This window comes from Podarcis vaucheri (genome assembly GCF_965113315.1).
Source record: "Podarcis vaucheri genome assembly, chromosome: 14".
Classification (NCBI taxonomy): domain Eukaryota; kingdom Metazoa; phylum Chordata; class Lepidosauria; order Squamata; family Lacertidae; genus Podarcis; species Podarcis vaucheri.
Window position 1 is genome coordinate 25,791,835 of NC_138752.1, and position 24,000 is coordinate 25,815,834.

At 44.9% G+C, this 24,000-nt stretch overlaps 1 protein-coding gene across 2 annotated transcripts in view; it reads right to left on the reverse strand.

Moving 5' to 3' along the window:
- The window catches only part of SV2B (synaptic vesicle glycoprotein 2B), a 72,585-nt gene extending 48,910 nt beyond the window's left edge, over nucleotides 1–23,675 (reverse strand). The window contains exon 1 of one of the 2 annotated variants that reach the window (XM_082198484.1): nucleotides 23,359–23,675. The gene's annotated coding sequence lies outside the window, so the exon portion shown is untranslated. Of the gene's footprint in view, nucleotides 1–21,360; nucleotides 21,618–23,358 lie in introns of those variants that run through there. The other variant, XM_082198485.1, reaches the window with a different exon arrangement.
- Nucleotides 23,676–24,000: the final 325 nt, after the last annotated feature.

Genomic DNA, 24,000 nt, shown 5'->3' on the forward strand with positions numbered 1-24,000 from the left:
GTGCAGATGGTGACAGCAGTCACGAAATTAAAAGACGCCTGCTCCTTGGGAGAAAGGCGATGGCAAACCTAGACAACATCTTAAAAAGCAGAGACATCACCTTGCCAACAAAGGTCCGTATAGTAAAAGCCATGGTTTTCCCAGTAGTGATGTATGGAAGTGAGAGCTGGACCATAAAGAAGGCTGATCGCCGAAGAATTGATGCTTTTGAATTATGGTGCTGGAGGAGACTCTTGAGAGTCCCATGGACTGCAAGAAGATCAAACCTCTCCATTCTGAAGGAAATCAGCCCTGAGCGCTCACTGGAAGGACAGATCGTGAAGCTGAGGCTGCAATACTTTGGCCACCTCATGAGAAGAGAAGACTCCATGGAAAAGACCCTGATGTTGGAAAAGATGGAGGGCACAAGGAGAAGGGGACGACAGAGAATGAGATGGTTGGATGGTGTTCTTGAAGCTACCAGCATGAGTCTGATCAAACTGCGGGAGGCAGTGGAGGACAGAAGTGCCTGGCGTGCTCTGGTCCATGGGGTCACGAAGAGTCGGACACGACTAAACGACTAAACAACAACAATGGCATTTTAGGAAATCAACATATACTAGCATGACTCATGAGTCACAAGTAAGCAAAAACTAATGATGATCATCCATGTTCTCCATTAAGCTGCATACCTGCTGCTGTTAATTATGTTGTTATACTGCTGATCACATGATCAGTGCTGTTGTGCAGGATGAGGCTCACCTATATTTGTTCAATGAATGTGCTATAATAGCCAGTTCCCCTTTAATAGCTCTTAATGTGTTTCAGGCATCAAAGTATTGTAGAACAACAATGAATCAGCGGGAAAGAGAGGTCACAAACCTGGATATATACATTTTGAATAAAATGTATTCAGATGAATACATTTGAATAAAGAGTTGAAGAGGTGGGAGGTGGGAATAGAAGCAAGCCCCTTCCCATAGATTTCAAGTAAAAATAAAACCCTAATACTCCAGAGATACTGCTCCATAATGTTCAGTTTGAATCTTAACTGAGCATTGCATCTCCCATAGAACCCAGGGCTTTCAAATGAAGCTGAATGCTGAGATGGCTTTAGAAGAGAGTTAGGCAAACTCACGGAGGATGAGGCTATGCTCCACCTCCACTGTCAAAAGCAGGATGCCTCTGAATGTCAGTTTCTGGGACTCACAGTGAGAGAGACTACTGCTGTACTCAAGTGCTGCTGATGAGCTTCCCAAAGGCATCTATATGTCCACTGTATGACACTGGGCCTTTGAGCTGAGCCAGCACGGCCCTTCTTATAGGGCGGTGGGTGGCGCTGTGGCCTAAACCACTGAGCCTCTTGGGCTTGCCGATCAGAAGGTCAGCGGTTCGAATCCCCATGACGGGATGAGCTCCCATTGCTCTGTCCCAGCTCCTGTAACCTAGCAGTTCGAAAGCACGCCAGTGCAAGTAGATAAATAGGTACTTCTGTGACGGGAAAGTAAACAGTGTTTCCATGCGTTCTGACTTCCATCACGCCATTCCGTTGTGCCAGAAGCAATTTAGTCATGCCGGCCACATGACCGAGAAAGCTGTCTGTGGACACACACCAGCTCCCTCGGCCTGAAAACGAGATGAGTGTCACAACCCCATAGTTGCCTTTGACTGGACTTAACCATCCAGGGGTCCTTTACCTATTTTTATTATTATTTTGAATTCATATTCCCAAATAGGAACCTACTGTTAGATTTGAGTCTCTTAAACCAATCTATACTAAAGGCACCTCCATAGATACCTTACATTTCCTCTCCAAAACAGTGTAATCCAATGAATGATGCCATAATACAATTTAATATAGTGACAGGTGTCCTTCAATTACATGTATGTCTAATACTTCAGGAATCCTGAGCCATGTGAGTAAGGGGGTTCTTTCAGTATAAAGCAGATTCTTAGAATGTAATTACTTTCCTATCCCTCCCCCAATGATTATTTCAAGAAGTTCATATTCCACATCACTTTAATTTTTATTTTATTTTTAAGAACAGCTTTTTGCAGAAAAGTAAGAGCTGGTTGGGTGGTGGTGGAGGAGGTTGTTTGTTTGTGATTAGAAAAGAGTAGCAGAAGTTTTTGTCTTATTTTTAAGGAATTGTGGTATTTTTAAGTCTGACATTTTAGAAGTGTGAATACTTGAAAAGATTGACTAACAGCATTATGGCCAACAATAAGTTAGCAGAATGTTCCTGCAACAGGCGATGCAAACAGATCCCATTGGTCTTACTGGAAGAAAAATCTGTAGCCTTATTTCAAAGCCAGAATGCTGGGAAAATTGTGCAGTTGTTATTTGAAAGCTCTGGCTTGCAGGAGAAAAAATGTCAGGGGCAAAGTCACAACCCCATTCAGCAAATAGTTCACACAAACATATCTCTCCCTTTCCCATGTACACACACACACACACACACACACACACACACACACACACCAATGGTCCCCATTTCATCCATTTCCCAAAATTTCTGAGGGTTGAGTCCAATTCATAGAATTATGTGTAGAACATATTAAGCTCATGGCTTATGCAGGGGTTTCATTCCAGGGATTGTGCCTAAAGCCAAATTGTGTATAGTCAAAACACATTGGATTAAATTGCAGGTGGGATTGCCAAAGTCATTTTCCCCAGAACCCCATCCCCTTTTAATTTTTTCTGTCATAATTGTCATATGTATGATGCTGAATTTGCACAAGTTATATGTGTGGAAGTTGCAGGCTTACTGTACTGCAAAACACAGTAAATCTGCCCGCAGCTTACTACTAGATAAAGTGCATATACGATTGCAGCGTTAAGTCACAAAATAATGGATAGATCTATCTTGGGCCTTCATGCATTGTATGGTTTCTTCCCCCCACCCCCTACAGCAGTCTTGCTCTTTGGTTTTATTGAATTTTTCTTTTTCCATTGTGCTGTTTAATTTTTCATTATGTCCAATGGGTAGGATCCAGCTGGTATTCTTGCACTCACAGCAGGGCTTTTAGTGAAGGCTGGTGTTTTTTTGTTAGTTCCACCTGCAGCTGCCCACACCACCCCCCACCTCGTTCTCCAGAGGCCTCAACTTTCTGGAGCTCATTTCAGGTGGTGCTAGTAGGGGCTGGAGTGAGGAAGGAGAACTACCAAAAACCATCTCGCCTCCTCCTGAATCATTTGCATTTCAGCATTTGCTAGCAGGTGGAGAGGGCTATTCGAAATTTTTGTGACCGACAGACTTCTGGGCCTGTTTGCAAGGCTGGTTCTGAGGAATGTAGCCTTGGAACTGAATTATAGTCCGTTCACATATTCCCACTACTCTGACAATCTAAAAACAGGGAAAGAGTATCAGCAATTTTGTCAAAAGCAAGATTCCAGCCATAGACGCTGATGAGCCACGAATCTACACATTATAGCTAAAACATATTAGGTAAAATTTAGTCACAGAATTTAGCACAGCCATGCTGGCTGGGGCTGATGGGAGTTCTAGTCCAAAAGATCTGGAAGGCACCAGGTTGAGAGATACTGTCCATCATCGACAAGCTTAAACAAGTGCCCAGAGAATACAACACAACCATTTTGCGGGAGAGTGAAAAATCTGTCTTCCCACTCTGACAGTCTCTCAGCAACATGAGGATCTGAGCCCCTTAATTCCATGCCTTTCTGCCTGCTTCATTCCATCTCTACTCTTATGGATTGTCAGACGAGAGTCCGTGCCTGAGAATCCGCAGTGAGGGGGTTCCCTGCAGTATGATGTCATGGAGAGAGAAAAAGTTGGCTCGGCTCGCCAATCAGGTGGTTTATTCTTCCGCTGGAGTAAACCCATGCATTTGCCTGACTCCTGCTGTCTTTTTTCCCTGGGCTTATCCACACTTCCTCTTGTCCCACTGCTTTCCCCCATAGAAAACCACTCCTTCGTTTTCTCTGGATTGACATTTGCTCTGATTTAGAGCTAAAGAGCAGGTTTTCCCTCAGAAAGGAGCAGGGCAAGGGGAAAATGCTAAATGCTAAACCGCTTGGACCCCATTCTTTCTAAGCATGGCACAGCTTATCCTTCTAGCCCACCAGCTCACCCAGCCCCTGCCTGTCCAGTTACAGATGGACAGTCGTCCGTCTCACACTCATCTCGATGCTGACATGATATCATGTCTTAAGCATATGTGGCGCTGGATTGCAAAGATCGGCCGGGCACCCCCCTCCCAGTTGCCCAGTCCCAGGCAGGCAGGAAGGCGGAGCCAGCTGGCTGCCTCAGCATCTCACTGACTCGGTTGCCCCCGAACTCGCAACACAGAGCCGTCTGAAGCAGAAGAGCCCACTGTGGCACTCCGACCGATGGGTGGGCTCTTCCCCGGACTCAACTCTCGGGCCCCAGACTCTCAGCCTGGTGCCCCTGAGAGCCCGGCGCCAGGGTGCCCCGCACCCCTAGTGCCTATGGGTAAGACAGCCCTGTGTCTTAGGCATTTGGCAAAGAGAAGAGGCTGAGGGTTACCTTTCTCCATGACAAAGCACTTCCCTCCTCACCCCCTCTCTTCCTCCCCCCTTTCCCATCTTGCCTCCCTGAATTTCTATTTCTCTCCATAGTCAGAGTGTGTCTAGTCATATGCTGTCTTTTCCACAGCTACCTTTGCACTCAAAGCAGTTTAAAAAGACTAAAAAGACTAGCCTGGTAACTATTAAAATACTGTGGCTCTACTAACAGTTCAGCAATTAACAATTTGTTTCAAATGCATCAGGGAAAATTAAGCGTGCATAAGGTTTACCAACAACTGGCCAATACACATCCCAAAGTACAGTGGTACCTCAGGTTACAGACACTTTAGGATACAGACGCTTCAGGTTACAGATGCTTCAGGTTACAGACTCCACTAACCCAGAAATAGTGCTTCAGGTTAAGAACTTTGCTTCAGGATGAGAACAGAAATCGCACAGCAGCGGCGCGGTGGCAGCGGGAGGCCCCATTAGCTAAAGTGGTGCTTCAGGTTAAGAACGGACCTCCAGAACGAATTACGTTCTTAACCCGAGGTACCACTGTATACCTAAAGCTGTTGACATCAGTAGCTAGCCACCCCCACCCCTGAAACAACCAACAACACCTCCCTGGCTAAGGAGTTCCTGATGGTCAGAGACAACCTGCCCATCAGGTGGTGTCAAACACCGGTCTCAGATGGCAGTAGAGCAAGAGGCAGCATTCCCATCACTTCCACCACCATGAGGGAGGTGTTCCAGTGTGTGGCATTGCTGTTCATCTTCCCCACCCCACCCCCCAACACAGAACCCGAGTGGCAATACTTTGAGGAGCACGCCATCTCCTGCCAAGTTTGGCAGGAGCTGGGGTGTTCCTGTACGCTGTCTTGCCGCTTGGCTCCCCACTCCCTCCCAGGGGAGAAGCTGAGTGGCAATGCTTTGAGGAACACCCCAGCTCCTGCCCAGTTCAGTGAGAGCTGGAGTGCTGCAGCAGTGGCAGTCGTGCTGGTGGATGGGGGGCAATTCCCATTTTGCCTCAGGCGGCAAAACAGAATGAGCTGCCCCTGCTGATGGTTGTTTCCAAGAGGATGTATTTAGTGTGTCTGTGAATTCTCTCTTTTAACATATAGTGAATTGTTGTGCACTATAGTGTTATGGTCATTATTATTATTATTGCTATTTATTTAATATTTATATACCGCCCTATACCCGGGGGTCTCAGGGTGGTTCACAGAATAAAATCAAGATATAAAACCACAAAATACATAATAAAAACAAAAACAAACCAATAGACCCCCTCCCAAAAAACCACATTTTAAAAAGGCATAGGATGGAAATCAGATCAACCAAAGGCCTGGTTAAAAATGAATGTTTTTGCCTGGCACCTAAAGGTGTATAATGAGGGCACCAGGCGAACTTCCCTGGGGAGAGCATTCCACAGACGGGGAGCCACAGTAGAGAAGACCCATTCTTGTGTTGCTACTCTCCAGACCTCTCAAGGAGGAGGCACACGAAGAAGGGCCTCATGTTAAAGTGCTTTCGTATAACTATGTATTGAATCATATTGTGATGTCATGGAATTAGAATTATTTTTACAAGAACAATATTGGGAGAGAGGCACCTTCCCATCCCTTCTGCCCAACACACAGAGTAGCTTTTGGTTTATTCAGAAGGGTCACCTCTTTCAAAGAAGCTGAAGGTACCTAGAAATGTACCTGCCCTGTAATATTCTACATGAAACACAGCTGAAAGCAAAGGAGGCCAGTTCTCTCCTTGAAGTGTGAGATCAGATGGTTCCTATTTTAGACTCTAAGCACAAATGGTATTAAGAGGCAGAAACCGAATCCCCGAGTGACCTCCTCTATGACTCCTTGGAGAATAGGTTGTGTTGAGATTGCGCTTCCTTTCTCTTGATCCAGTATTTAAAGGCCATAATTCAATGCCATATGGAGAGGAGTGAGTTAATCCACAGTGGGCAATGGGAAGACAAAGAAATGCTTTCCCCTGGAAATACGGCCTTTCAGAAGGTGAAGCATTTCTTTCCCTGTGCAAACATACAAAAATAACATGCCAGAGAGAGAAGGCTAGCTTGAAAACCTTCTTCCTGACGTGCTAGATTTATATGCGCAGGAAGTCACTTTGTCTTTTTCACTCTGGAGAAATCTCCAGTACAGCTTTATCCATCCCACACCCAACAATCTGAACTGGTACAGTCCAGAAACAATTACATCACACAACTTTATGAATTTATTTAAAATGCAGTATAAGCTGCCTTTCATCAATACAGAGTCCAGGGTAGGGTAGGGTAGGGTGTTTTTATATATAAAAAAACCCCAGCATGTGGTCAGTGGTTTGGGAGCACTGGGAAAGAGGTCTGAACCTTCCCAAGGCTTCCAATCCAGCCCAAATCACAATAGGGATGAATGAGTCTGTCATTTTCAGTTTCTTTTGGTCTCTTATTTTTCCTGTTTTATGTTCAGTTCTCCACATTTCAATATCAATCTGCAGGGGTGGGGTGGGGGGTGTTATTTGAAAGGCCGCAGGAACATTCATCAGCATCTTCATGTGAATTTTCCCTAATATGCACATCTTCTTTTGCATAATATATGAAATAATAATAATAATAATAATAATAATAATAATAATAATAATAATAATAATAATAATAATAATAATTTATTATTTATACCCTGCCCATCTGGCTGGGTTTCCCCAGCCACTCTGAGCGGCTTTTTGACCAATTTTGGCAATTTCCCATAGGTGTGTGCACAGGATGTGTTAGGTATGTCCAGGCACAGTCTAATGTTGTATGGAGCAGCAACCTGGCTCCTTCAGCAGCCACAACCCATGTGGAAGGGAGGAGAGTGAAGCAGACAGAGATAGAGAGACACAGGCAGAATAAAAAGGCTGGAAGGGATCTGAAACTTCTGCCTACATCTATCTATGGTGGTAAATGGGTGGAAGCAAAGAGACTAAAAATCAACACTTATTTTATTTAAAAGAGCCATTTTAGCTCATGTGTATTTCTCCTATATTGAGGATGGACTTTCTTTCTACTAAACAGGAGTTGCTGTATTATTCTTTTTTAAGGTCCAGGTTGCTTCATATGGGAAGAGGTGGTCCTTTGAGGTATTGCAAGCCTAAGGCATTTAAGGCTTCATAGGTCAAAACCAGCAATTTGAATTCGGCCCTGAAACTAAAGTGGTACCTCGGGTTAAGAACTTAATTTGTTCTGGAGGTCTGTTCTTAACCTGAAACTGTTCTTAACCTGAGGTACCACTTTAGCTAATGGGGCCTCCTGCTGCTGCCGCGCCGCCGCCACACAATTTCTGTTCTCATCCTGAAGCAAAGTTCTTAACCTGAGGTAATATTTCTGGGTTAGCGGAGTCTGTAACCTGAAGCATATGTAACCTGAAGCGTATGTAACCTGAGGTACCACTGTATATACACACTATATACATACAGGACGTGGGTGGTGCTGTGGTCTAAACCACAGAGCCTAGGGCTTGCCGATCAGAAGATTGGCTGTTCGAATCCCCGCAACGGGGTGAGCTCCCGTTGCTCAGTCCCTGCTCCTGCCAACCTAGCAGTTTCAAAGCACGTCAAAGTTCAAGAAGATAAATACCGTAGGTACCACTCCAGCAGGAAGGTAAACAGTGTTTCCGTGTGCTGCTCTGGTTGGCCAGAAGCAGCTTAGTCATGCTGGCCACATGACCCAGAAGCTGTACGCTGGCTCCCTCGGCCAGCAAAGCAAGATGAGCACCACAATCCCAGAGTCGTCCGCGACTGGACTTAACGGTCAGGTGTCCCTTTACCTTTACATATAATATTTTTCAAACATTTTCACAATAACCTTCAAACCAGATAATTACATTGTTTCATTGTTTCACTCTTCCCTACTGCATTAAATATTTTATCTATTACAAAAAAGTTAATCTGTTACAATTATTTTATCATTTTCCTTCCACTGCCTCCATCTCGAATCCCGCCCATGATTTCATTTGACGAGACTTTACCTTGAAAGCCTGTTTAACCTTTGTCCCTCCAGATGCTACCAAACTACAACTCCCTGGTCATTGGCTATGCTGGCTGGGGCTGATGGGAGTTGTAGTCTGGCAACATCCGGAGGGGACAAATCTTGCATTGTTCTGTTGTATTTTAAATTGTGGTTAAAAACTCTAGAGGCCATTGTGAGGTAACTCCCCATATGGGTCCATTTTCAAATCAGGAACTGTGGGCAGGCAGGGAGGCTGCAGCGTGCTGGATAAATAACTGCACGCCACCCTCGTAAGAATAGACAAAGAGCCTGCCTTCTGGATGAGGCCAAAGCAGGGTCAACTAGTCTAGCATCTTGTTCTCACAATGGCTAACCAGATGCCCCAATGGGAAACAGGCCAGCACAAGAGCACTCTCCCACTCTGATAGATATTTGCTTTCTTCTAGCTTAGGGGTCATCAACCAGCAGAATCTAACAATGTCTCTACACAGCCATGCCTTCCCCTTCCCCCCAACTGGTGGGCCTTCCTTCTGCAAGGCTGTCAAGATATTGAAAGCTCAATCTTTAAACAAAAAACACCATTGCAGAAGGAAGAGGAACACCTTCCAGGCATTGCCTGAAATTTACGCCAAAATTATTTTGATTAAAAATAATAAGAAAGCCAGTGCAATTTAGACACATGCACTTCACCTCAGAGCTGCCCCCTGCCACATTAGTATCATCTTTTTCTTTTGGACAGACTGCAGTTAATTAACACAAAAGCAAGCACAGGAATTAATTACAAAAGCTGCTAATTAATTCCCCCCCCCCAGTATCACTCCTAACAACAAACTCGAGTAGTGAGTACTGACAGGGTTATAAACCAAACAGAATCGCTGGGTATTAGCAGGCTCAGAGAGCCACAGGGGCTTGCAGAAATACCCAAAAAAGAGAGGTTTTTTGGGGAGAGACTGTAATGGCACAACTCCCCCCGCTAAAAAAAGCACAATACATTCTGCGTATGCTCCATGGCCACAGAGTGCTGAATGCCTTTTGAGGGATGGAAAATGGGAAGGGGAATGGAATGAAGCATCCTGGGTGGCTGGAACAGGGGAAAAGAATGTAATGTTCACTGTATGCCATCACTCACTTCCTCACTACCAAACAGCACAAGTAGTTCATGCATTGGTTACCTTGAGACTGAATGACTGCAATGTGCTCTGAGTGTGGCGTCCAGTGAGAGAACACAGCCATTGCGGCTAGTAGCCAAGGAAGGAAGGATGGAGGAAGAGAGGGTGGGAAGTGGCTGTTTGCTCAATTTCTTTCTGTTATCATTTCTGTAGAAACCCCTGAGTCAGTTTAGCGCATCAGCTCCCAAATCCCAGTGTGCCTCAAAGTCCTCTTTCAAGCTGGCTTCCTCTCCTTTTTCAATCAAGCACCTTTCTAACAGGCTCTTAGCCTGCCCCCATCCACACACAATGCTAAAGCAGAACATTGTGTTCCACTGCGTTCAGAGATGAAAGGGAGGCCACCCAAGAATCAGCCTCAAAGTTAGCTAGGGGTGCAAAAAATAATAATAATGAAAAGCAGAAAGTGTGGCCACACATACACACACAAGTAAAACCTCAAAAAATGATTTAATGCAAAATATTGTTTTATGTTCCAAGATGTGAAAATGTTCTCTGAAGATACTTATAAGTCTGCATACAGGAAGCAAACGTATCATGGGGTGGGGGGTGGGGAAAGCTTTGTGTAGCTTTCTCCCTGATGGACTACATGCAGGCTTCCAAGGTTGTTTTTCGGGCAGGCAGCTCTGCAGTGCGCTGCAACCAAGGATCTTCCCATGTCCTTTTGGGTCATGTTTAGGGTGTTTCTGGTTTTTTTTAAAGAAAAGAATGGAACCACTAAAGTCCAGGTTGGCTGAGAGGGAAGAGATCCCTTGCATCCATCTTGATTTATCAGGCTTGCAGCTTAGCATAGCAATATCCCAGAAGTCTGAAGTGCTGAAAGTTAGATTTACACCTGGAAGGCTGCTCTGAAAACAGGCCAGCATCTCTAATGAGGTTTCTGAGACCCTCCTGAGTGAAGGGAGTGGCTGACAAGCCGGGATCGCCCTCATGTCCTCCAAGAGGATTGCATGGATGAAAGCACGCCAGCCTGGCTACCTCAGGGAAGAGCCTCATTAGTGAAATGCATAAGAAAAGCCTTCCCCCTCTTCCTCTCCCCCACCCTCATTTTTCTCTGCCTACACAGTCAAAGCCAGCTGGTGCTTTTTGTTCCATGGTACTGTTTAAATATTGAAAGGATTTTTCATCCTGGACTTGGCAGGTGGGGGTGGGGCAGGGGGGTGGGGGAGAACTGCAGGAGGATGAATCAGGCCTGTCTGGGGTTGGCCGGCTGCAAGCTGGACCACAGTCCTGCCTCTCGAACAGTCTCACATCTGCAAAACAGGATCCAGCCGTAACTGCCTTCCCCACGCATCCCTTTCTCCAACTCCCTCCTGGCAGGCTCCAGCTGGGCAGAGTAAGGAAAACAGACCCTCCCAGTGTCCCTATTTTCCCTGATTTACAGAAGCCATCCGGGTTTCTGATTTGATCCTGGAATGTCCCGCTTTTTCTTAGGACGTCCTTATTTTCATCAGAGAAATGTTGGAGGGTATGGAGTTATGAGACCCCCCCCAAGCCAAGGAGATAAGTAACTATACAACATTTAGAAGACATGTGAAGGCAGCCCTGTATAGAGGTTTATTAATGTTTGATGTTTTGCTATCTTTTTATATATATTGTTATCTTTTTATATATGTTTTGTTATCTTTTTATATCTGACTGGCTAGGGCAACCCAGTCAGATGGGCAAGGTGTAAATAAGAAAATTATTATTATTATTATTATTATTATTATTATTATTATTATTGAATAGGACGTCCCTATTTTCATTTTTGGAGAAATGTTGGAGGGTATGGGAGAAATGGATGCTGCTTGAAAGGAGCTGGGTACTGGGGCCTAGATGCAGCCCCCCATCAGGGACTATATCTGGCATTCAGGACTCTCCATAGGCCATGCCTGCCCCACAGTCCTGCCCTCTTTCATGGGCCCTGCCACACACCCTCCTCAATTGGTTCTTCCCTGGCTTGAATACAACATTGAACTGTGAGAATGCCTCTCACTTGCCTTGATAGAAGATGGAGGAAAGTATGTGTGTAGAAACCTCTGACAACAGTCTTATCTGCTGCCCCACTCACTTTTGGCACAGAGTCCACCTGCTTTTGTTTCAGGCCATGTCATCCCTGGAAGGTGTCCCTTGAGGAACGGTGTCCCTTGGGCTGAAGAAGATTCCCTACTCCCACTTTAAAGAACCATCCCCCCACCCTAAATTTACTTGAAAGTATATTCAAGAATAGCATGACCCTTGAATGTGTTGTCTGGTATGGGTTGGTGGGTACTAAAGCCCACCTACTAAGCCCTGATTCCCCTGAATCCTCAAAGGCAGAGTCCTGCAATAACAACAGCCTCAGTGAAGAGATAGATATACTCCCTGGTCTGTCTCATGGGGAGCCATAGACATTGGAGCCTGCATCTCCCCACCTAAACTCCAGGGAGATGCTGGTCCACAGACTCCTCAGGAGATCAAGAAAGCCCTGGGGAGAGAATTGCACAGCTGGGAATCCCACTGAACCATCAGTGGCAGAAGAAAGCACCTGCCCTTTAACTTGAGGTTGAGGGCCTCCAGTTAATGACTACCTCACAGTGCTATAAAACTCATCCTGTTACTCCAGAATCTTGCTGAGATAGCATGACTGTTTGAATTCAGCTGCAAAAAGCACTGTCCATGGTCCTGAATTCACATCTAAGTTGCTCTCCAAGGTACCACCTTTTGACTTGTCCTGCCTCACCCTTCTGCCTGACTGGGGAACCGGGAACTTCTGACAAGGAGCTTTATGAACCACCAGCCTTTCTCCATTCTGGACATCCCTGTGGATCATGACTGCTGAACTCCAACTTCCATCAGCACTAACTGTTGACCGTGCTGGCTAGGGCTGATGAAAGTTAGAGTTCAACAACACCTAGAGCCAACAAGGTGCACAGATTCTGTTGGACTACAATCCCCATCATCCCTGATTATTTGCCATGCTGGCTGGGGCTGATGGGGAGATGGAATCCAACAACATATGGAGGGCACCACATTGACTCCACTCCATTCCCTGCTTCATACGCACCATTCTTGCTCCTGAACATGCGGTCTAAATGGGCAGGTCTATCAAGATAGGGGAAAGAGTGTTCTGAGCTCCACTGAATTTCTCCATGTACAAATTATGCTACACTCTGCTTTATAAAAAGAAAGGACAAAAGGAGGGGTCTTTCCTAATCCATCCACTTTCGTAAGCTCTTTCTAATTTAAAAAAGAAACATTAAGCCACAACCATGGTGTTAGAAATCTGTTCATGGAACATGTTCCCACATTACATTCAATGACTGCACAGTCTCTGCACCTGTGTACACAAATAGTTTATACTTGTGCAATTATTCATGCATAATGTTTAATGGGTGTATAGTCTCTGTACACAATAGCTGTACAAATCACATAGTGAACACTCTTTCACACAAGAAGTTGGCAGCTCTTTACCCCTGGTTTTTGACACTTAAGATGTATACTTTTAGGACCCATCTTATTCCTGTGACTGTAAATTGTTTTCAGCTGCTTTTAATAACATAAAAACTGCCAAAAAAATGATTTTTGACATACAGGCACTCCAATTTCTTGTTGTTGTTGCTGCTGCTGCTGCTGTTGCTGTTAACTAGTCACTTTACTCACATAAATGACTCAAAGCAACTTACAGAAACAACGGGAATGCAGAAAACATTTACAATAAACATAATTAGTAATAACTGGGGGGGGGTGGAATCTATGCAAATAACTACTCCTGGCAATAGCTAGATGAAACAGTTGGTGCGTTTCAGTTTCAAGGTGGGAAACGCAGCTGCGTGGGGAGTGTCTGGAGGTAGGAGGGATAATGCTCAGCTCATAGCAGCTTAGACGGCTTCAATGTGCTCTCTGCCAGGCTGCTTTTGAAGGGCATTTTGGAAATGACAGCTTGCCCTTCAGATATTTTGGACTACAACCGGGGCTGCAGGAGTCACTCAGCAGGAGGTATACCATATGTGGCCATAATATTGTACAGAGTGGATGTCATCTGCATGAAGTTCAGTCCCCAGCATTTCCAGGTAGGACTTCCATGAGAAACCCTGGAGAGCGAGTGCCTTCCTAGCTTCTTGGGCTGGCTGGAGATGATGGGAGTTGTAGTCCAGAACCTCAGGAACACACCAGGTTCAGAAAGGCTTCCTGTGATGGCCTGGGATTTGGACTCGGAGGCTGAACCTGAGGAATCCCAGCCTGCCTGCACAGAACCAGCTGAGCCGGGGCTGGGGCTTGAGCCTGAAGGGTCCTCGCCTGTGCTGGATCCTCAGGTGCAGGCACCAGCTGAGTCTGCTCTGGCTCCTGAGGTGATGGAGGACCCATTGCCTGCAGGTGCTCCACTCAGAGCCCTGTCAGGGGAAGCTGAGGTTGCCTGTGGGTGCAATAACCCTCCAGCCAGGAGAGCCTGAGCTGCAGAGGCTCAGGGCAGAGAGGCGGAGGGAACTAAGTTCCCGCAGGAGGAGTGCTCACCTCCAGGCCAGGAGAGGCGAGTCACCTGTAGACCAGGGCCACCTTATGCCTCGGGGCAGATAAAAGCCAGCCAGCCCCAGTCCCAAGTTGCGGGAGCAACGTTGTTGGTAGCCAGTTAATGCCTGCACCCTGCCTTGCCTCTCTGTCGGAGCTCCTGACTTCACCCGACTCCCTGCCTTGGACCCAGCTTCAGCTTTGACGGACTGTCTCCCTACTGCACCCTCAACCTTGGACTGGACTCGGACCTCGCCTCACAGTTAACCCTCGGGACCAGCACACTTCCTTAGTGGAAGATCCTTCCCCACAAACCCCCAGATTAAGTTTCTTGTGAAGGGGGATTGACTGTTAGACTACTTTGAGAATTGTAGCTCTAGGGGGTCCTCTTAACAATTCACAGCACCCTTAGCTAACCAGAGCCCCCAGAATTCTTTGCGGGTAACCATGGCTATTTGAAGTGGTATCATAGGGCTTTAAATTAATGTGGCTAGAATGTCAAGAAACTTTTCTAGGCATGAGACTTGAGATGCCATGAAGCCTTTGTCTCTTTTCACTACTGTTCTGTGCAACCACTTCGGCAACTTTTCTTTGGCAGAAATATCCCTTCCACCAGTTGGGAACTGAGGCCATCTGTTGCTGACAGACCTAACAAGATTCTGCAGACAATCCCTGCTTCCAAACAGCAAAGCAGGAGCTCCTGTTTTACAGAGTGAGTATCTCTCTCTCAGGGACGCGGGTGATGCTGTGGGTTAAACCACAGAGCCTAGGACTTGCTGATCAGAAGGTCGGCGGTTCGAATCCCTGTGACGGGGTGAGCTCCCGTTGCTCGGTCCCAGCTCCTGCCAACCTAGCAGTTCAAAAGCACGTCAAAGTGCAAGTAGATAAATAGGTACCACTCCGGCGGGAAGGTAAACGGCGTTTCAGTGGTTCGCCAGAAGCAGCTTAGTCATGCATAGTATTGCCAGCTCCCTCGGCCAATAAAGTGAGATGAGCGCCACAACCCCCAGAGTCGGTCATGACTGGACCTAATGGTTAGGGGTCCCTTTACCTTTACCTCTCTCTCTCTCTCTCTCTCTCTCTCTCTCTCTCTCTCTCTCTCACACACACACACACACACACACACACCCTTCTCATTCCCAGTGTTTCACCACCCCAGCCCTAAACTACCCCTAGCACACACACAGGTAGACAGGCCTAGCTTAACAAAAAGGCCAAGTGGGCTTCAGCACCACAGCCACAATCCGAAAGAACCTCACTAAGACATCGCTCAAGTGATAGGAAGGGCTGTAGGCCAGCGGTAGGGCACCTGCCTTGCATGCCGAAGGTCCCAGGTTCAATCCTTGGCATCTCCAGGTATAGTTGGGAGAGCTCCTTGTCCGACACTTTGGAGAGCCTCTGTCAGTCAGTGCAGATGATGCAGAGCTAAATGAACCAATGGTCTCCCTTGGTATAAGGCAGCTTCCTATATATATAAAAGACTTTGTATTTTAAAATGCAAGCTGCTAGTAGGAGGGGTTTGGTTTCAAACCAAAGCACTCTGTATATATAATTCATTAATACATGGCAAAAGCAGGCTGCTAGGTTTGCTTAGGGCAAGTGCTGCTCAGGCATGCAAATATTTTCCAGTGTCCTATGGTGGATCCAAGATATCTCTACACACGTGCAAGTGTTTGTGTAAAAGAGTGTGTGTTTATACAGCTCAACTATGGTACACCTTGGTACACAGACTGTACACTCATTGAGCATTACATATGAATAACTGTATGTATGTACACCGTGGCTATTTGTGTACACAGGTGTACATACACATTCTACACTCATTGAAGCTAGCATGTGAACACTCCTTAACCTTACCAGGGTCAGAAACTCTGCATGCTCAGTTTGAATCTAACTTTGTTTGGCTGAATGCATTTAGGAGCCCTATTCAGGCATTCCTGCTTTATATCGAAAGGTTGGGTGTGGAGCGTGTGGGACTGGAACCTATAAGGATGTTTGGGAAAGGGGCAACACACACAGCTCTGCCCCCCTACTCTTAATTATGACATTTTGCTTCCACTTTTCCTCCAAAGAACTCAAAATGCTATACACGATCTCCACCATTTCATGGCCCAGATCACCCAGTGAGTTTTCTGGCTGAGTGGAGATTCAAACCCTGGTCTCCCAGGTCCTAGTCCGACACTCTAACCACTGCACTACATTGGCATCCTTGCACATATTCCTAGGGAAATGCTAACAGATGGGGGCACTAAAGACATTGGGGTCTGGGGCTGTCAAATGGGACCAGCCACTCAACTTTTACAGCTGTAACAACAGTTTGATCTGCAGAGATTAGAGGGTGGAGCTTTTTACAACCCTCCTCTGCAGTGTACTTAGCATATTGGTTCATCTTGATATGGATTCTAGCACTTACTGTTGCTGGGGGTGGGGAAAAAATTGTCTTAGTGGCTGAAATCCAGAAGTACAATAAGAATGAAAAACAAGGATTTGAAAGAGTGCTTTAATATTTCTTTTTTAAAAATCTCATTAGTGTGATTTGTTTGCCTCTTTTAAAGTAATTGTTTCTCTGCAAAGCCAAGACCAGCTCATGCCACATTAAAAACTGGCTTGTCATTTCTCCCCCAGGGAGGACTGAGGCTGGATCCTGGGCTCACACATTTCATCCAAATAGCACAGCCTGTTCTTCTCATAAAAAGAGAATTGGATGCAGAGGTGACTCGTGGGCAGGAAGGAGAGTGAGCTGAAACCCAAATAGATGTATGAGGGCAAAGCCAGCGTTTTTTCTACTGGTGTACGGTTGCTATCAATGAACCAAAGCTTGATAATTCTGCATTTATACATTTGGTTCCACTGCAGGTGATCCATTAAGACCAGAGGTTCTCAACCTGTGGGTCCCCAGATGTTGTTGGACTACAACTCCCATCATCCCTGAGCTCTGGACTTGCTAGCTAGGGGTGGTGGGAGTTGTAGTCCAACAACATCTGGAGACCCACAGGTTGAGAAAGGCTGCACTAAGACAAAAGTGGGGCACTGCCCCACTAAACTCAGTCTGCCCTCAGTCAGCCTGATTGAATTCTTCCTTACAACCAGTCCAGGAGGTGGCACTGCCTGCTGACTTCTTCCTCCTCCTTAGCCTCAGTGTCACCTCTGTAGAACACAGCAGGGAGAAGGAGGAGGACCTAGACAAAACTAGAATTACCGTATTTTTCTCTCTATAACACGCACCCGACCATAACACGCACGTAGTTTTTAGAGGAGGAAAATCCGTAGGCATGCCACCCATAGGCATTTCCTCCATAACACGCACAGACATTTCCCCTTACTTTCTAGGAGGAAAAAAGTGAGTGTTATGGTGCAAAAAATATGGTAGTTGGCTTGACTCTCATTGGCTCTGGCTCCACCTACTGGTGGGCTCCCTGCTTCCTCCCCTAGCAAGTCCAGCAGGCACTAGCTGCCACTGTTCGGTTCAAAACATTCATAGAATCATAGAATTGTAGAGTTGGAAGAGACCCCAAGGGACATCTAGTCCAATCCCCTGCAATGCAGGAATCTTTTTACCCAAGGTGGGGCACGAACCCCAGACCCTGAGATTAAGAGTCTCATGGGGTGGATTTTTCCTGCTAGCAACAAAGTTGCAAAAGGCTTTACATGAGCTGCCGGTGGGGGATAGGGGAGCTTTTAGGGATAGGGGAGAAATTCGCTTGGTTCACCTTTTAATAAAAACCTAGCAAAATCTGCACATCTCAAACCAATACCAAAACATAACTCTCCTTTGAAATCCACACTTCTCTGAATTTGCAGCGCAATTCTCCAACCAAATAATATGTGCATCTACAAGGGGGAAGTGTGCTTTAAAATGCATCTGTTAATGAAAATAGCATACAGCATGTGTTATATTAGGGAAAATTGCTTGCAAACATGTGTATTTGGGGGGAAATTCCATATAATATGGAAAAACGTGCATTAAATCACTGGCAAAGTTTCAGGAGGATATTATTATTACCATCATCCTCATCATTTTTTTAAAAAGCACCAACTGATGCAGAATTTGACGAACTGAAGACTGGAAAAATGAGAAACTAGGGGAAACCAAAATTGACAAACTGCCCCTCTCCCAAAGGCAACTCTCCGGCAAGATCACTGTCAACAGGGGCATCGCGAAGAAGTTCTGAGGGTCAGATGATGCTCTGCTTTCACCACACACACACACACACACACACACTGGGAGGCAGTTTTCGGCTATTAAGCAGGACCAGCTGAGGCATCCAGTCCCAGCAGAAAGGGTGGGAGAGAAGCATGTGTTGATAGGCACAGTGGAACGGGGGGGGGGAGGCGCCTTCATTTCACAGGGAGGAGGAATACGGCATGGGGCAGGGATATAAAACAGACCGGGATAAAGCGAAGAAGCTGCAAGCTGGCAGGTTTTTCCTCTTGACAACGTCACAGCAGAGAAGCCAGTCAATGTTTCCACCAGCCAGCTCAATCTTTAATGAGGCAGCTACAAATGCAGAGAAGGGTTTTTTTCTCAGCTAGGCCCTGCCATGCTTAAAGCACTTAACATGGGGTCTTTTTACTTTCAGGGAAGGGTAGAGCTTATAAGCTTTAAAAACATTTTGGTATGGCCATCAGAGCTGCTGTGTTTCTGAAATTCACCTCGCCACAGCCCAACTCCACCTTCAGGGGGCAGAGTTTAACCTGGGAGCCCCTTTGCCCTCACCCCAGATATTTTGGGGGGCAGTGTGTGAAATGAATGCATAGTGTGTGCACTAAGTGGTGAAGAATTTCAGTTTGAGTTGCATTTTATCGTGAATCTGCTAAATTTGCACTCCCTGAATCAATTCACAAATGGAAAAGGAGCTAACTCCTGAAATGTGGACATAGTTCTGGATTTTGAAATGCAGTCCTCCAACCAAAATAATTTGCACTGAATTGTGTATATATTAGATAGAGCGTGCATAAAAATGCCTGCATTTGTGAAAATAGCACACACAAATGCATTATATCAAGGGAAACTGCTTCCAAAAATGTGTATGGCAGACAAAATTGTTTACAAAATAAATGTATCTTAGGAGAAGCGCACACGAAAGTGCTGGCGAATTTTCATGAGGACTTTTTATTTTAAAAAATTGCAAAGGGATGCAGGAATGCGGAGAAAATTCATTGGGAGAATGAAAAATTTAAGAGAAACCAAAACGGACAGATTCACACATCCCTAGCTGAGAGGCACACAAGAACTGGCTTAATCTTTCACCTTCCCTCTTAAAACCCTTGCGTGTTGAGATGCACTGCATCATGGAACCGTATCCCATGATGCAGCAATATTGTATCACCCATTTTTAAACAGGGCCAGTTTAAAATGTACCATAGAGACCAAAAAAAGCAATGTTTTAAGTAGCACTTAGATCCAACTGTATCGGGAGTAAGTCCCACTGAACTCAATGAGACCTCGCATTGTACTAACCATTCTGTTGTACATTTGTAAATACTTCCTACATCTCATCTTAAGACAGAAACTATCTGAAGACAAATGTTTATAATTTACATCTGACACACACACACACACACACACACACACCTCTAGCATGGAGGAGTTTTGTGTAACACAAAGGCTTCTACATCACACTGTGAGCATTGATTAGAATTTCATCAACACATCCTTTTCCAGATTATTCAGCAAGGGATGAGAGAGGAAATTGGGTTGGTTTGTAATTAAATATGAACCTGCTTAATTTGCACTTCTCAAAACACTATGAAAACTGAACATGGTCATCTTTTAAAACTTAACACTTCTCTGAATTTTTCAATACAGTTCTCCAACCAAATCAATGTGTACAAAAAGGTGTGATTTAGGAGAAGTTGTGCAAAATAAATTGCATATGTGAATGAAAGTAAGGCACTTAATTGCATTGTAGTATGGGAAATAGCATGCAAAAATTTTGCATACATTTCTCTTTGTATACACATAACAAGAAAAAAGCTTACTAAACTCCTGATTAATACTGAAAAGCCTTTTTTTAAAAAAAAATCAAACTCATGCAGAAATGTGGCATGGTGGTTGGAAAAATTAGAAAATGAAGCAGACAGATTCACTCATCCTAATCAGCAAATTTCACCTACAGAATTTAGAGTATTTCTCAGACTGTATTCAGACTGACAGCATCAAATACCCCAGACTTAACATCAACACAGAAGAAGATTCTGCCAGTGATATCCAGTACATGTTTACTCAAAGCTAAGTTCTGCTGGGTTCCATGGGGCTTACTCTCAGGTAAGTGGATATAGGCTTGCAGCCTTAACTGCTTCTAACTATTGTTAGGTGCACACCCAAACCCCCTCTATCACATACATTTGAGTGGAATATGTCCAACAGTATTAAATAGTATGCCTTTTGTACAAGTAACTCTCCTGTGATTTTATATACTTCTAATTTAGATTGCAGTGCCTTGTTTACTTTCTTACAAGAAAATCTCACTTTCCCAACTTTTAGCAACCCTGATATGTTATACCTGCAAGTGAATCAGCAATTAGTAATAAGCCAGAATGAATAATTTAGAATCGCACGTACTGTATCTGGAGTTACTTGAATCTGATGTTATTCATGGCTTCATGAAGTGAAGCTGGAGTTACTTGTATCTGATGTTATTCATGGCTTCACGGGTGATAAGATAATAAAATCAAAACACTGAATCAGCAGCACTTTCAGAATGTTGGTATGTTTATGAAACAGGTAGCTAATATTTGTAGTTTGGGCAAATGAATCAACTAATTAACCAAATCCACCATATCAGCAGATCTTAACAAGCCTGAAAATTAGGCACTAACCTGGTCATATGTGACAAGCAAAAATCTGTTCTAGAGCCCTTTTTTTATAAATTGTGTTTTCCCAATTTCCCCTTCAAAGGCCACATAGTCTTATGTGTGATCAGGAGCACTAGTAAGGTTTTGGGGGCTAGTAATTTTATGGACCTATCCACAGGGCTGATGTACAGTAAAACAGGCAGAAATGAAACAAGAATTACTGGGGGAAATAAAATTATCCAGATTTTGCTCATGATCAACTTTGGACCAACCAATCCAAGAAGTAGAAAAAACGCCACCCTCATTCAACTTGACCAGTTTAGATGCAGGCATCATGCTTTCTCCTAGATGCCTTTGTTTCTTGGGAATGAACACGAGTCCTTAGGATTCTTAATGATCCATTGAGCAAAGCATTTTAAGATGCACATATGTCATTGCCTCTGAACCAAAATAATGCAACGGCTTACCTCATCTCAAGTCCTTCCCTTGCCCTCCTTCCTGCATCTTATATTGGACTCAAAGGGCACCGTCTGGCCCCTTTAAATTCTTGCCAGCACAAATGCAAAGACTATTAGCCAGAGAACCCCATTCGCAGCAACCACTCAAAGGATTAGCAAACCCCAGCTGCTTGGTAGAAGTGAAGCCTCACATTAAGGTTTAATGTAGCCGTAGTACAAGCCTGTCGGGATGCGAGAAAGGGGGCACACGGAATGAGCGTTGCAAACTGAAAGCTACATTCGCACATTTTCCTCCTCCTGTATATCAAACCATCAAGGGAGGTGTGCTTTACAACAATAAGCATACAGTGGACTTTGATCTCAGAATAGCAATGGGTGACTCTGTCCATTTCAGTTTCTCTCAGTTTCTCATTTTTTCCAATCTTAAGCTCAATTCTCCACAGCAATAGTGGATATTTATGTGTATTTTTAAATCCTTATGAAAATTCACCATCCTTTTAGTGCGAATTTCTCCTAATAGGCACATTTTATTGCGATTTTACCTGGCACACACATTTCTCCAGAGTCATTTCCTTCTAATAAAATGCCTTTTTATATGTTGTTTTCACTAATATATGCATTTATATGCACACTCTACCCTGGCATATGCATTTTTGTACACATTTCTTGGCTAGAGAATGGCAGAGAAAAATTCGGAGAGGTGCAAATTTCGGAAGATGGCTGTGTGTCGGTTCGTATCTGGATTTTGAAAGTGAGATTTATGTATGTTTGCCTTAAATGAGAACTAGTTCACATTTCTCCCACATCTCTATCTCAGAACGGTTACTGAGGTGGGGAATTCCTATTCCTTACCCGTCCCACTTGTGCTAGTTTTGCATACTATCCATAAGAAGAAGCGAAGCCCCAAATGCAAGGTGGGCAAGGTCCATGTGTTATGGCCAAAGGTCATCATTGCAGATGGATTGTACCCCACACCAGTAAATCCATGTCATCAGGTAACAGGAGAGTGTCAGGAACTGCCGGCTGAGGTTCTTGGAGCCAAGCCAAGGAGCTACAGCTTTATGTTTGGCAAAAACCTAGCATTGCTCTCATTAGGAACAAACATTGCCAACTCAACATGAGCAGGCTTTGCAGATTTAAAATAAATAAATAAAAATAAATCAAGTTCATTTCTGATGCAACTGCATTTTATTTTTATGGGGATGGCAAAATATTTGTTCCTTTCAATATCCCTGCTCTCATCTCCGGGGTGTAGGTTGGGAAATTATCATTATTCAAAATGTCCATTCAAGCACTTCTGGTGTGTATAATTTAGGGTCGTTTTGTTAAAAGTTCCATTCAATTTATGTTCCCACATGGTCATTTTCACCCCTCACTCCCCTGGTACTTTTTTCACTGTCTCTTAAATTTGATCCAGAGAGATCAGCTATACGCAAAATATAAATTCGCTAGCATAATAAAAAGTTTATTGCATTCAATTTTTTATGGATTTCCCCACCTCTGCTTCTGAACTGATATTCACTTCTGACCTGTCCCCAAGGCCAATCTGGAACGGGACATTTGCTAGAAACCACCAGTTCGCGGCTAGCAAAATGCACCAGATTGCAATGTAACATCTTTTGAAGCCTAGTGCTGGTCTCCAAATGATACCCAGACGTCCTGTGCATTGGGGGAGGGGGAATAACCAAGCAACACACCCATCCGCAACCCTTCTGGTAGTCCAGGTACACACAAGAGCTCTTTTAAGACATAACCCACACATCCTCATGCCAAAGATGAGCTGGGGGCACCGATGAACCTTCACCACCCGAACGAACCCTTGACGAGCTCAGGGGACTTTGCAATCTCCCTTCTCCCCTCCTCCTCTTTCCGCCATCCCTTCCTGTTCCCTGCCTTTGCTCTTTGGGTGAATCCTTTACTGCTGCACTGTAGCTGGACTTCCAAGGAAAAGTAGGGCCAAATGCACCCAGGAATTAAAAGGAAAAGAAAAGAAGGAGCATTTCTTACCAGAATTAGTCAATGTTTCGTTCCAGAGCTGCTACTCATTTGTTTATTTGCTCCCCGGTCATTTTTTCCCCCTTCCCTTCTTCTCCTTTTGGCTCTTGGCCCCTCAAATGTGGGCGTCAGAGGGGGATTAAGCAGACCAAATGTTCTGGCAAGCCGAGCGGATCAACCCACTGAGGACAGGCATCCAGGTAAGGAGAGATCAGCAACGAGAGAGTCCATCAGCTAGGAAGAGAGAGAGAGGGAGTCTCTCTCTCTCTCGTCCACAGACATACACACACACACACATACACACACACCCCAACAACAAAGCTATACGGGGAAGCTGCAGGCAGAACAGATGGGAGGGGTGGGGAGGGAGGGAAGGAGGGAAGGAGGGAGTAGGGCGTCAGGGAAGACTAACGTAACAGATGTGTTGACTTTAACTTATACAGAAAATTGATTATGCTTGGCGCAGAGGGAATGAGGGGGAGACAGAGAGAGACAATAGTCGTTATTAGAAGGAGGGAGGCAGTTTGGAACACAAGGCTTCAGTATTGCTTTGTTTCTCCTATTTTATTCCGGTATCCGAAGGAGCAGGACATGTGTGTTGGAGGGGTGGACTCTTTGCTAAGGGTGAAACACTATGCCAGAGGGATCTCTTCC